Source organism: Lithobates pipiens, unplaced genomic scaffold (assembly GCF_037356315.1).
Source record: "Lithobates pipiens isolate NorthernLeopardFrog02 unplaced genomic scaffold, aLitPip1_a1.2 Scaffold_13, whole genome shotgun sequence".
Lineage (NCBI taxonomy): Eukaryota > Metazoa > Chordata > Amphibia > Anura > Ranidae > Lithobates > Lithobates pipiens.
Genome location: NW_027507718.1, coordinates 147,285,136 through 147,296,765, shown reverse-complemented (window position 1 = coordinate 147,296,765; position 11,630 = coordinate 147,285,136). Strand labels below are relative to the sequence as shown.

At 44.5% G+C, this 11,630-nt stretch overlaps 1 protein-coding gene across 1 annotated transcript in view; it reads left to right on the top strand.

Annotated features, from left to right (window-relative positions):
• The first annotated feature begins 1,318 nt into the window (after positions 1-1,318).
• The window catches only part of LOC143974390 (ELAV-like protein 1), a 67,241-nt gene continuing 56,929 nt past the window's right edge, over positions 1,319-11,630 (top strand). Inside the window, exon 1 of the mRNA XM_077475714.1 lies at positions 1,319-1,426. The gene's annotated coding sequence lies outside the window, so the exon portion shown is untranslated. The remainder of the gene's footprint in view (positions 1,427-11,630) is intronic.

Below are 11,630 nucleotides of genomic sequence, written 5' to 3'. Positions count from 1 at the left end.
TGCTATTTTTAGCCCAAAAGCACCTAAAAAAAATGCTTCATTGTGAAGGGGGTCTAACTTAGATTTTATGAGATGAAGGGGGGGGGGGGGGAAATTGGCCTAATGTATCGGCCCAAAAAAATAATAATTTGGCACCGTATATCGGCCGCCGCAATTTCTAAATATCAACATCGGCCAGAGAAAAACCCATATCGGTCGACCTCTAGTTCTAACCCTATGGGGATAGGATTGACCACCCTCTGGTGGCTGAGAAAGGGAAGGATGTACCCGTGCAGGATTTCGCTCAGGGGAGCCATTCTGCCATATTATTTTTGCGTGAGCCGATCAGGAAATGGTTAAGTGGAGGTTAGCGGAAGGAACCAGTGAGTTCGGTGGAGGACCAGGAAATTGACACTTCTGGACATGTTGGTTCTGCAGAAGACTAAAATTTCTTATGATTGCAACCGAGTTTGGCAGTGTGGGTGGCAGAATTAAATTTCTTTTTTAGATACAACATTTATTAGGCACTTTTTAGAGATATATATATTTATTTATTTATATATATAATCTCTATCTATCTATCTCTGGGAACACAACGCTGAAATAGCACATAAGCTATAATAGGGACATGTAGTCATGCAGAATAATCCATAAACTACTAGCTTGACTATTTGCTATTATCGTCTAAAGCTGATCTTGTGGGTGAGTGGCTCAAAACTTATTTAGGGCTCATTCACATGGGTGCGGAGCCATTCACTGTGAAAGGAGTGTATCTCTTGTGCCTGGGAATGGCAGGTTTGTGTAGAGCCCCCGGTGCAAATCAACGAGACACTGGTCATATACACTGGTAAATGCACATCTAAGTGTTGTGTGCAGGAACAAATAAGCGTCCCTGTCCAAACTGTGCATCCAAGTGTGCACATCTCTTCCTGTGCACAAGTAAATGCTTGAATGTGTGGTTACTAGTGTTTGCAAAAAAACTTCACTCCTTGATGCAGAGAGATGCTTGCTTTTTCACTGTACTTGCGCCTATGTGAATGAGATTTAAAAATCATTAGGAAGATCTTTCATTACATTGGCCAGCTGTGCATGCAGAACTGCTGGTTTATCGCATAAATACAAACTACAATATATGGTAATTTTATAGAGATTTTAAAATTGCTCCTCCAATATTTTTAGACTGCATCCTAGGCTTTAGGCTGCAACCAACCTGCGAGTTTACGACAGTTTCCAAACATTTTAGACAAATGGATTTAGGAATTTTCTGATTTTTTTTTTTTCGTGTGTGCTTTTTATTTATTTATTTTTGTTTATTTTTTTTTTTGTTTTTTTCCTTTTTGCAGGGCACAGCTTAGGATATGGCTTTGTGAATTACTTAAATGCTAAAGATGCAGAAAGAGCAATAAACACACTTAATGGATTGAGACTGCAATCAAAAACCATAAAGGTGAATATGTGCTTTAAACTAGCTTTATTTGGGGTTGGAATGTCATTGCGTTACTTTTTTGGGTTTTCAGATTGTGCTAAAGACTATCTTGGCTTATTTACTGCAGACATCTACAGGGTTAGTTCACCATTAAAAATAAAAGGTAAACACACTGAATCCCCCCCCCCCCCCCCCACCTGTCCCTGCTGGTGCCCATGCAGCATATGTTGCGGTGCAAGGATTTAAAATTTCCTCTCTCCTTCCTGTGGTGCTTCTGGGATGGGTCACAGTAATTCTGATTAGTCAGCATAGGTATAAATCCTTGTTCTGACCTGACCTGTGTCTGATCTTAAAGCGGTTCTTCACCCTAAAGGGGAAGTTCCGCTAGTATTATCCCTCCCCCCCTCCGGTGCCACAATCGGCACCTTTCGGGGGGGAGGGGGGTGCAGTTACCTGGATAATCCAGGTAACTGCACCCACTTCCGGCCAGACCGCCGCATGGCTCCGCCCACCGCCGCATGGCTCCGCCCCCCCGTTGTGTTCTGGGAAACACACAGTTCCCAGAGACACAGCGGGGAACCAGCGCAGCGCGACTCGCGCATGCGCAGTAGGGAACCGGGCAGTGAAGCCCTCTTGCTTCACTTCCCGATTCCCTGACAGAGGATGGCGGCGGTGGCTGCAGCGAGACGAGCGATCGCTCGTCATCTGCCGCCGACATCGCTGGAACCTGGGACAGGTAAGTGTGATATTATTAAAAGTCAGCAGCTGCAATATTAGTAGCTGCTGGCTTTTAATATTTTTTTTTTTTGTGTGCAGCTCCTCTTTAAATCCATGAACTGCTACACAGGATGTGTGGGCACTGACATCTCCCACAGGATAAGATCAGTTGGGACAGGGCTAGTGGAAAATGCTGTACAGTGTATTTAAAAAAAAAAAAAAAAAAATTTTTCTGAAAAGGTGAACTTGCAAATCCCCTGTCACTATACCATATCATCTTTTTGGTTCTTTTATGAATTTGTTGGTGCTTTATTCACTCTCTTGTCCCCCGTCACTACCACAATGACATTTTATCAATGAATTGCAAAGTTACGAACCGTGGAAGAGACATAAAAGTTGAATTGGATGTTTCCAGATGTGTTTTTTTTTTTGTCCCCTCCCCTTTAGCTACCTCTCCCTTTCACATGACCAAATAGGAGCTGTGTGTAACTAAAATGGAGTCATCACGCAGTTCTTGTGAAGTCTCAAGGGAGAATTTTATTAAAGCAGAGTTCCGCCTGGGTTAAAAAAAAAAAATTAGTCAGCAGCTACAAATGCTGTAGCTGCTGGCTTAATATTTGAACACTTACCTGTCCAGTGAGCCTGCAATGTCGGCACCTGAAGCCGACCTATCCTTAGACTTTGCATGCAAATGCCGGCATTATTTTCTCAAATACAAAACATACATTTAAAGATTTTTACACTGGAATTTTCTTACAGAGTAATTTTATCTTGACTTATAAACCACCTACCTTTACACCCAACCAGCATGCCACCATTTCTGGGTGGATCTCCGCTTTAAAACTAGAGCACCCAGAATCTGGAGTAGCTGGTCACGGCAATCGATGTGCTTCTAACTTTCATTCTTAAAGTGTAACTAAAGTTCCTCTGTCACAGGCTGCGATTTAGGCAGGCTCTTCATTGCTGAAGAAACCTTCAATGTTTCTCCTGATATAAAATACAACTACATGCTTGCAGAATTCTCTGCCATGTAAACTAAGCTATGCGTGGTGCAGCTCAGCTTACATCGCCAGCACGGTCACTGTGTGTGTTTTGATGATTGCCACGTGGCGCTTAGTGCTCTTATTTGAGAAAAGTACACAATAGAGGGATATGTTTTGCTAATTTTACTTGTCTGAGGTTTACTGCCACTTTAACACCTTTACAATAATGGTACACATATGCGGCCTTACTGCACTGGTCTTATTGTGATCAGTCTGACTGGGGAACGATACAATGTATCTCATTCATTGCAGCAAGGGGGAAAAAAGTAATTGTAAAAAAAAATTTAAAATGATAAAATAAAGAAAAATACCTAGATCAAGGTTTGATCTAGATCAGTGCCAGGGTTAATGTTTGAGTTACGTCAGGGTCAGTATATTTTGGACAGGATTTTATTTTTATCTTAAATTGGTGTCGGTGTGTGTTAGATGGACAAAAATTAAAAGGCTAATTGCTTCTGGTCTGTACTACAGGTACAAATAACATACACATATGGGTTATTGTTGCGATTGTCAGGAGAAGGAGAATTTTTTATTTTGGGTTGTTTATCTTTTAATTTCTCTTATATTCACTGACTGACACACAGCTCCTCTCTTAGACATTGGGTTTTTAAGCCACCTTTAGGAGAGGACTAGGCTTAACATGTTATGTAAAACACAGAACTGCGCTGGCTGTGCCCTCATGTGTTTTTTTTTTTTTATCTCCCTGGGAGGGTGTCTGGTGGCTGTCGATCGCTGCATCGCTGTTCACTGCCTTTTCTCTGTCATTATCCCTCATGGTATTCAGTGTTCGGCCATCTTGGGTAAGGGCAAGGAGCAGCATGCTCTCCTGTAGCTCGGCGGCCATTTTCCCTGTTTTTGTCCTTTTATACTGGACGCTCGTCGGCCATTTTCTTGGAGCCTGAACACGTGGATCAGTTTCAGCGCCATAGAAAGCGGCTCCGGATAGCGCAGTGTGATCGCCTATGCACCTGGGAGCTGATAAGGGACACTACTAGGCACTACTAGCTGTACAGCGCAGAACCAGTCAGGGTGGTGAGTCCTGTGGGAAAGAGCCCCTCAGCCAGCAGCAGTTAGGAGAGTGGGACCATCACTGTCCTGCGTCCCCATCAGACAGGCTAGGGTCAGCATGGCTTCAGAAACTGGTGTTTCTTCCCCCCAAAATCCAGGCAATTGCAGTTCACCTGCAGACTGTGCAGTGCCTCTGGACACGTTGTCGGCGGCCCTTTTTTTTGTTGCCAAGATGGAGGTGGTGTGTGGGCGCAAAGGTGCTAAAAAGCAGTAGAAACACCCCAAAAAAGGGCTCAAGAGGGACTCCTTTAAGTATAAAAAATAACTAAACTCATCTGTACAATGGCTTCCTCGCCTGAGAGATATGAAGTGGCTGGTCAGTGAGCCATCAGGTGTTGCAACTGTTTCCATCACTGCAGCCCCTGTCTGTTACTGAAGAGGTTTTTCCCTCAACCATATTAGGATTGGAGCAGAGGTTAGCGGTTTTAATTGCATCCCAGAGTGGGACTAAGCACGATGGGTCCCCTTCCACTACCCAGGACCCTCAAACTGAGGAACTGGGGGTGGGAGAGGATGAATTTTTCTCAGGGGATTGGGAAAGGCTGACTCCTCTTCTGAAGGGTCAAATGCGGAAGGATCGGGTTCACAATCTGAAAGATTGATGGTACAATCTCTTACTGAATTAGTCCACATTTATGCTACCCTTAACTGAGTCGGTTGATAAACCACCTACTTCTTGTTTTGGGTTCGCTAAAGCCTCCCCAAGCTGTGCATGCTTTTTCTGTCCTTTCATTGCTGGAAAAGCTTATGTATTCTGAGTGGGATTACCCAGATGAGCATTTTTATCCTCCTTAAAAGTTTTCAACACTTTATCCTATGGAGGAAAAGTTTAATAAAAAAAATGGGAGATACCAGCATTTGATGCTGCTATATCCTCTGTAATTAAGTTTGACTTGTCAGCTAAACAATGCTCAAATGCTTAGGGGTTCAGTGAATAAAAAATTAAAATTCCTATTAAAAAACCCTTTCTCTGGCAGGTTCAGTAACTCTGCCTGTGCTGGCAGCAATTGTCTTATGTCAATCCTTGAGAGACCAGTTTAACCACTTGGGTACCGCGCTATTGCCGAATGACGGCATTAGCGCGGACCTAGATTGCCGGGACTACGTCTATTGACGTCGTCCCGGTTACGAGCGGCCTGCGCGCCCCCTGAGGGGCGCGCGCGGTGCGCTCTGTGATCGGCGAGTCCGTGAGACTCGCCTGATCACCGATCCGTGTAAGGGGTCGATCCCGACCCCTTATCACGTGATCAGCTGTCAGCCAATGACAGCTGATCATGTGATAGAACGGAGCCGGTAATCGGCTATTATTCCTCCTCGCGCTGACAGCGCGAGGAGAAAAAAAAAAAGCCGATCACCGGCGGCCGTGATCGGGACATCAGTCCCGATCACGGCCAGCAATGCAAGGCACCACATGCCACCTGCCAGTGCCCACCTGCCTCCCGCAGTGCCATCCTGAAGTATAACTAAAAGTAAAAGTAAGTGCCCCCCGTCTGTGCCCATAGTGCCCACAGTGCCACCAAATCTGCCTCAAAGGTGCTGCACCCCAGTGCCGCCCATCAGTGCCCAGCAGTGCCGCCCATCAGTGCCCAGCAGTGCCGCCCAGCAGTGCCGCCCATCAGAGCCACCTATCAGTGCCCATCAGTCCCATCTATCTGTGGTACCTATCAGTGCCCATCCGTGCCACTTATCCGTGCCACCCATCCGTGCCATCTTATCTGTGCCCATCTTTGCCCATCAGTGCCGCCTTATCTGTGCCCATCGGTGCCGCCTTATCTGTGCCTATTAGTGCCGCCTTAACTATGCCAATCGGTGCCCACCAATGCAGCCCATCAGTGCCGCCTTATCAGCGCACTTCAATGAAGGAGAAAAATTACCCGTTTGCAAAATTTTATAACAAACTATTAAAACATGATTTTTTTTTTTTTTGCATCTTTTTTTGTTTGTTTAGCAAAAAATAAAACTCCGAGCTGTAACTAAATACCACCAAAAGAAAGCTCTATTTGTGGGAAAAAAATGATAAAAATTTCATTTGGGTACAGTGTTGTATGCCCGCGCAATTGTCATTCAAAGTGCATCAGCGCTGAAAGCTGAAAATTGGTCTGGGACTGAGGGGGGTTTAAGTGCCCAGTAAGCAAGTGGTTAAACAGGTGCTCAAGGTTATTCCTGATCAGCAGGCCCAAGATTTGGCAGAGCCACCAGGGGTCGTTATGTTTTGCAATAGACGCTATAAGAGATTCTATTCTCCAGGCCTCATGCCTTGCGCTTGGGTGGGTGCATATGCGTAGCATACTATGGTTGAAAAAGTGGTCAGCCTAAGCGCCATGCAAAAAGCTCCTGGCTAGTTTTCGCAGTGAATGGCAGTTTGGGGATGATCTGGATAAATGCATCCAAAGAATTTCTAATGGGAAAAAGTACCCTTTTGCCAGTTAGGAAAAGGCGTAAGCGTATTTTATTTAAACAAGCCTCTTCTCCAGTGCCAGGAGCACCAGCCTCCAGGCAGTCACAACGGCATCCACCGTCAATCAAATTCAAGAAGTAAACCTCAGGGTCAACCTGGGTCAACTTCTGCAGTTCTCAAGGGTCTGGCAGGAAGACTGTCAAGACAATTGGGTGGCTTCCTCAATAACTCTAGGGTACAAACTAGGGTTCTGAGAGTCCCCGTCTCCTCGTTTTCTCAGAACAAATGTTCCCAGGGATCCAGAGAAAGTCTTTCAAGCATTGTACACAAGTAAATGCGCAAAAACAGGGTCAAAGATTTTTCCCAATGTCCACCAGTCTCACCAATTGAAACCAAAAATCCTATTATATGAATGAGAGTCCATATTATGTTAAGATCCGTATGATTATAAATATAAACGCTACTGTCCGGTAGAACAAAGGAAAGCATTTAAAACCAGGATCTCCATATCTAGGGCTGCCATCAGTGAAGGACAGAAACCATGTTCCAAAATCTGAAAAAAAAGCAAAGGAAGAGGCTCCTCGGGGTGTAGCGATAACATACACTTTATAAAAACGTATTTAATACAGGCAACTCACAATTTGGATGTGATGTATGAGCACTCAGTTTAAAAGCTGAGCATGGATGTGGTCATCTGATAGTCTGTCAATGTATTAACGGTTACATCTTACTAGGGCTGAAACGATTAATCGATAATGAAAATCGTTGTCGATTTTCATTATCAATTAGTTGGTCAGCATCATGCGATCTGCGATTTCCTAAGGCCGCGGCTTCGGCCTAGCTCTGGAGCTGGCGGCCATCTTGGTCCACCCGGCGGGGAGCTGCACGCTGACGTCACCCCCAGCGTGTTGTTTAGCCTGTGTCAGCCCAAGTGACGGAATTCTGGAGGAGTCACGCTGGATGCCTTGTCTGCCCTCATTCAAAACTTTTTATGCAGGTACCACTACATTTATTACCTAATCTAACCTAATAACTAACTACTATCTATTAGATAGTAGTTATTATGTAAGCCTTTCCACTTGCTCGGCACAGCCACATTGTTGATTTAAATAAAAGGTACAACACTATCCCCCCCAGTAAAATGCAGCTTATTACAAGCATAAAACATAGCATATCACTGAGTATTTGCACCAATGGGCATCCCGGGACTCATCACGGCGGTCTGTTTGGAGGAACTTTGATCGGTGGTGAGCTTGGCGCAAATCATCAGTGATATGCTGACTGTTTTTATGCTTGTAATAAGCTGCATTTTATTGGGGAGGAGATAGTTTTATACCTTGTTTATTTAAATAAAATGTGGCTGTTGGGGGCGGGGATAGTGTTTTTTTTTTTTTTTTTTTTTTTTTTTTTTGCTGATCCGAAAATTGATCCGCTCTGTGACTCTGATCCGAGGAACGATCCGATCGTGAGTTTTTTGATCTATTGCACCCCTAGTCCGCACCTTCCCCCCCCTGCCAGTCCATTAGAATCCTGTGTATCCTCCTGTGTCCTACGCATGCACCACGTCAACGAGCACGCAGCTACATCTGCTTGCATTCTCCACCCAGCTGACGTCCCGCCAGCAACGCGTCTGCGCTGCTTTTGGCTCCTCCCCCCCTCTACCCAGCAGCCTTCCAATAGACCCGCCGCAGAGCGCAGGCACGGCAAGCCCTCGCCAGGCAGCTTTTCTGGGCTGCCGTGATTGGAGGTTGTGCTCTGCACATGCGTGCATCCATCTCCCGGCTTCGGGGTGCCCTTCGCTCCATTCGGAGGAGTCGGCCGATTCACGTGTGGCGGGTCCGGACTGAGACTCCGCACCACCCCACCGAGGAGGTGCCACTGTCACCATGAAGGGGTGAGAAAACCCAAGACACCGGAGGGGAGCACTGAGAGAAGGTGGGGCAGTGACACCATGTGAGAGGGGAGGAATGTGTCATCTATACTGGGGGGGACACGTGTGTATGTATGTATATATATATATGTATGTATGTGTGTGTATATATATATATGCAATATAAGCCCTAGTTAAAGTCCTTGTAGGTCTTCTTTTCAGGGTAGGGCTTATTTTTGAGGAAACGGAGTAGGGCTTATTTGGGTGGTAGGGCTTATATTGCAGCCAACACAGACAATCACGCTAGGTCTTATTTTAGGGGAAACAGGAGGTGTGTGTGTATATGTATGTGTGTATATATATATATATATATATATATATATATATATATATATATATATATATATATATATATATATAATGTGTATGTGTGTGTGTGTATGTATGTATGTATGTGTATATATATATATATATATATATATATATATGTGTGTGTGTAATATATATATATAATGTGTGTGTGTGTGTGTGTGTGTGTGTGTGTGTGTGTGTGTATAGAGAGAGAGAGAGACTACTAAACTGCGAACATGTGGCGTGATGTAGCAGGAGGTACTTAAAAAAATAGTTTTTGTCACACCACATCTTGCCTTCAGGTCTTCAAAGGAGATTAATGTGTCATTGACAAATATGTGAGAGGCATGGGTTGACACCAAGCTGTGTCCAGCACAGTGAGTTGGGATGACCCAGGAGCTCTAGAAAATTGCGGTTGTGCCATAAGGCGGCTTTGGGTGACACCCCTCCTCCCATGCTTTTGATCATCTTATTCCCTTCATACCAGGCTAGCTTCTCCGTCGGCTCTTTACCGAGATCGGTGTAGCTGGTGTGTCAGACTGACAACACCGCACCACCGATCGCCGCGACGCGCATTCCCCCACGGGCGCATGGTGGCTTTTATCCTGCAGGACGTCATATGATGCCCATTCAAGATAACTGAACCACCACCTGGCCGTCATTCTGCTATAGGCCGAGAGGGAAATGGTTAATCTTTTGGTTTGCGTTGTCAGTTAAAGCAACGCAGTGCCGTAGAGCAAAAAAATGGTATGGTCAGGAAGGGGGTATAACTGGGTTTGAAGTGGTGCTTCATGCAAGACCACACTGGATCTGTGATAGACGTCTAACTGTTTAGGGATTGGAGGGAGGGCTTTAAACACTTTCAGTACCACCCATCAGTGTACTTCACTGCCACCTATGTGTGCCTATCAGTGACAGTCAGTGAAGGAGAAAACTTCAAAGTTTTTTGTAACAAATGAAAAAAAATTTTTTTGTTTAGTAGAAAATAAATGCAAAATGGCAAAATAAATATCATGACCGCTAACCGCGCTGAAAGCTGAGCTTGGCTTGGGCAGGACTGGGGGAAGTGACTGGTATTAAAGTGGTAACATAAACGGCAAGTCTGAAAAATAGGCTTGGTCCTTAAAGAGGAGTGCCACCTTAAACAAAAAATATTAAGTCAGCAGCTACAAATACTGCAGCTGCTAACTTTTAATAAATGGACACTTGCCAGGGTCCAGTGATGTCGGCAGCAGATTAGCGAGCAATCGCTTGTCTCTCTGCTGCCCCCGCCACCATCCTCTGTCAGGGAATCGGGAAGTGAAGCATTGCGGCTGCACATGCGGGAGTCACGCTGCACGTCTTTACCGGTCCCCGTTGTGTCCTGGGAACTGTGGCTAGCTATTCCCGGAAGTGGGTGCAGATACCTGGACTATACAATGAGAGGAACTTCCACTTTAGGGTGGAGGTCCGCTTTAGTTAAAATAGCGCAGTGCTGAATAGCAAAAAAATGGCCTGGTCATTATGAAAGGTGCAACACCTTCTGGTGGTCCAGTGTGAAAAAAAAAAAAAATAACACTCTAGATAATTTACATGTGCGCAAGCCAGCTAACTCAGTAAATATAACCAGGGAAGCTGCCAACACTCAATTGTGTCCCCCCACATAATATAAATTAAAGAGGAAGTAAACCCTGATGAGTTTACTTCCTCTTTGATTCCCTGCAAAGGCAAAGCATAATGGACTGCTATGAATCGCATAGTAGTCCATTGTGTCACTTACCTGACACAGGAGCCAGCGATGTTACCGCTGTCCCCTGTAGTCCGGTGCATCCATCTTCTCGGTAGGGTCTCGCTGCTCCGCCGCTGTCATTTGGCAAAGCCGCTATGACGTCCCTCCCACACATGCGCACGGGAGCCGACGCGCGGCATCTTCGTCGTTGACTATGCCGCGCTCAGTGCGCCTGCGCGTCGCTGTCTACGGCGCATGCGCCGTAGACAGCGGTGCCTGTCTTTCGGCAAATATGTCCTAAACCGTGTAGGTTTAGGAGATATTTCTTGGGCCTACAGGTAAGCTTAATCTAGGCTTACCTGTAGGTCAAAGTGTGTTGTAAGGGTTTACAACCACTTTAAAGTAAAGGTGTAGTGCTACCTTTTCAAAGCAAAAAATTGGAATAATCACTAAATTTATTCATATAAGTGCTATACCAAATTTTTTTTCAAGTTAAATGTATAATAGAGCAAATCATTGGGTAATATTCATGAACAAAAAGTGTAAATAATGAAAACGCTACTATTAAGGCCAGAGCATCTGTGCTATAAAAGCAAAAAATTGTCTAATATTCAAATAAATTTTTTCCATCATATTTAATAAGTATTTAACTTGCTACATAGGTTGAAAAAAGACAAAAGTCCATCCAGTTCAACCACAAAAACACTTGATACGCTTTGTCCATCTGTACATGGGTACATTTGTACATATTTCTGTACCTTTGCTATCAATCCAGTACTCCCATTATTTGTATTCATTGTTCCAAATTCATTTTAACCCCAATTTCAATTTACATGAACACTATATGTATAGTTTTCCCCTTTTTTATTTTTCCTTCTCTTCAAGAATTCCTTTTAATCTACATATATAAACAATTCTTAACCACTTGCTTACTGGGCACTTAAACACCCTTCCTGCCCAGACCAATTTTCAGCTTTCGGTGCTCTCACATTTTGAATGACAATTACTCAGTCATGCAACACTGTACCCAAATGATTTTTTTGTCCTTTATTTGATCACCTCTGGGGTTT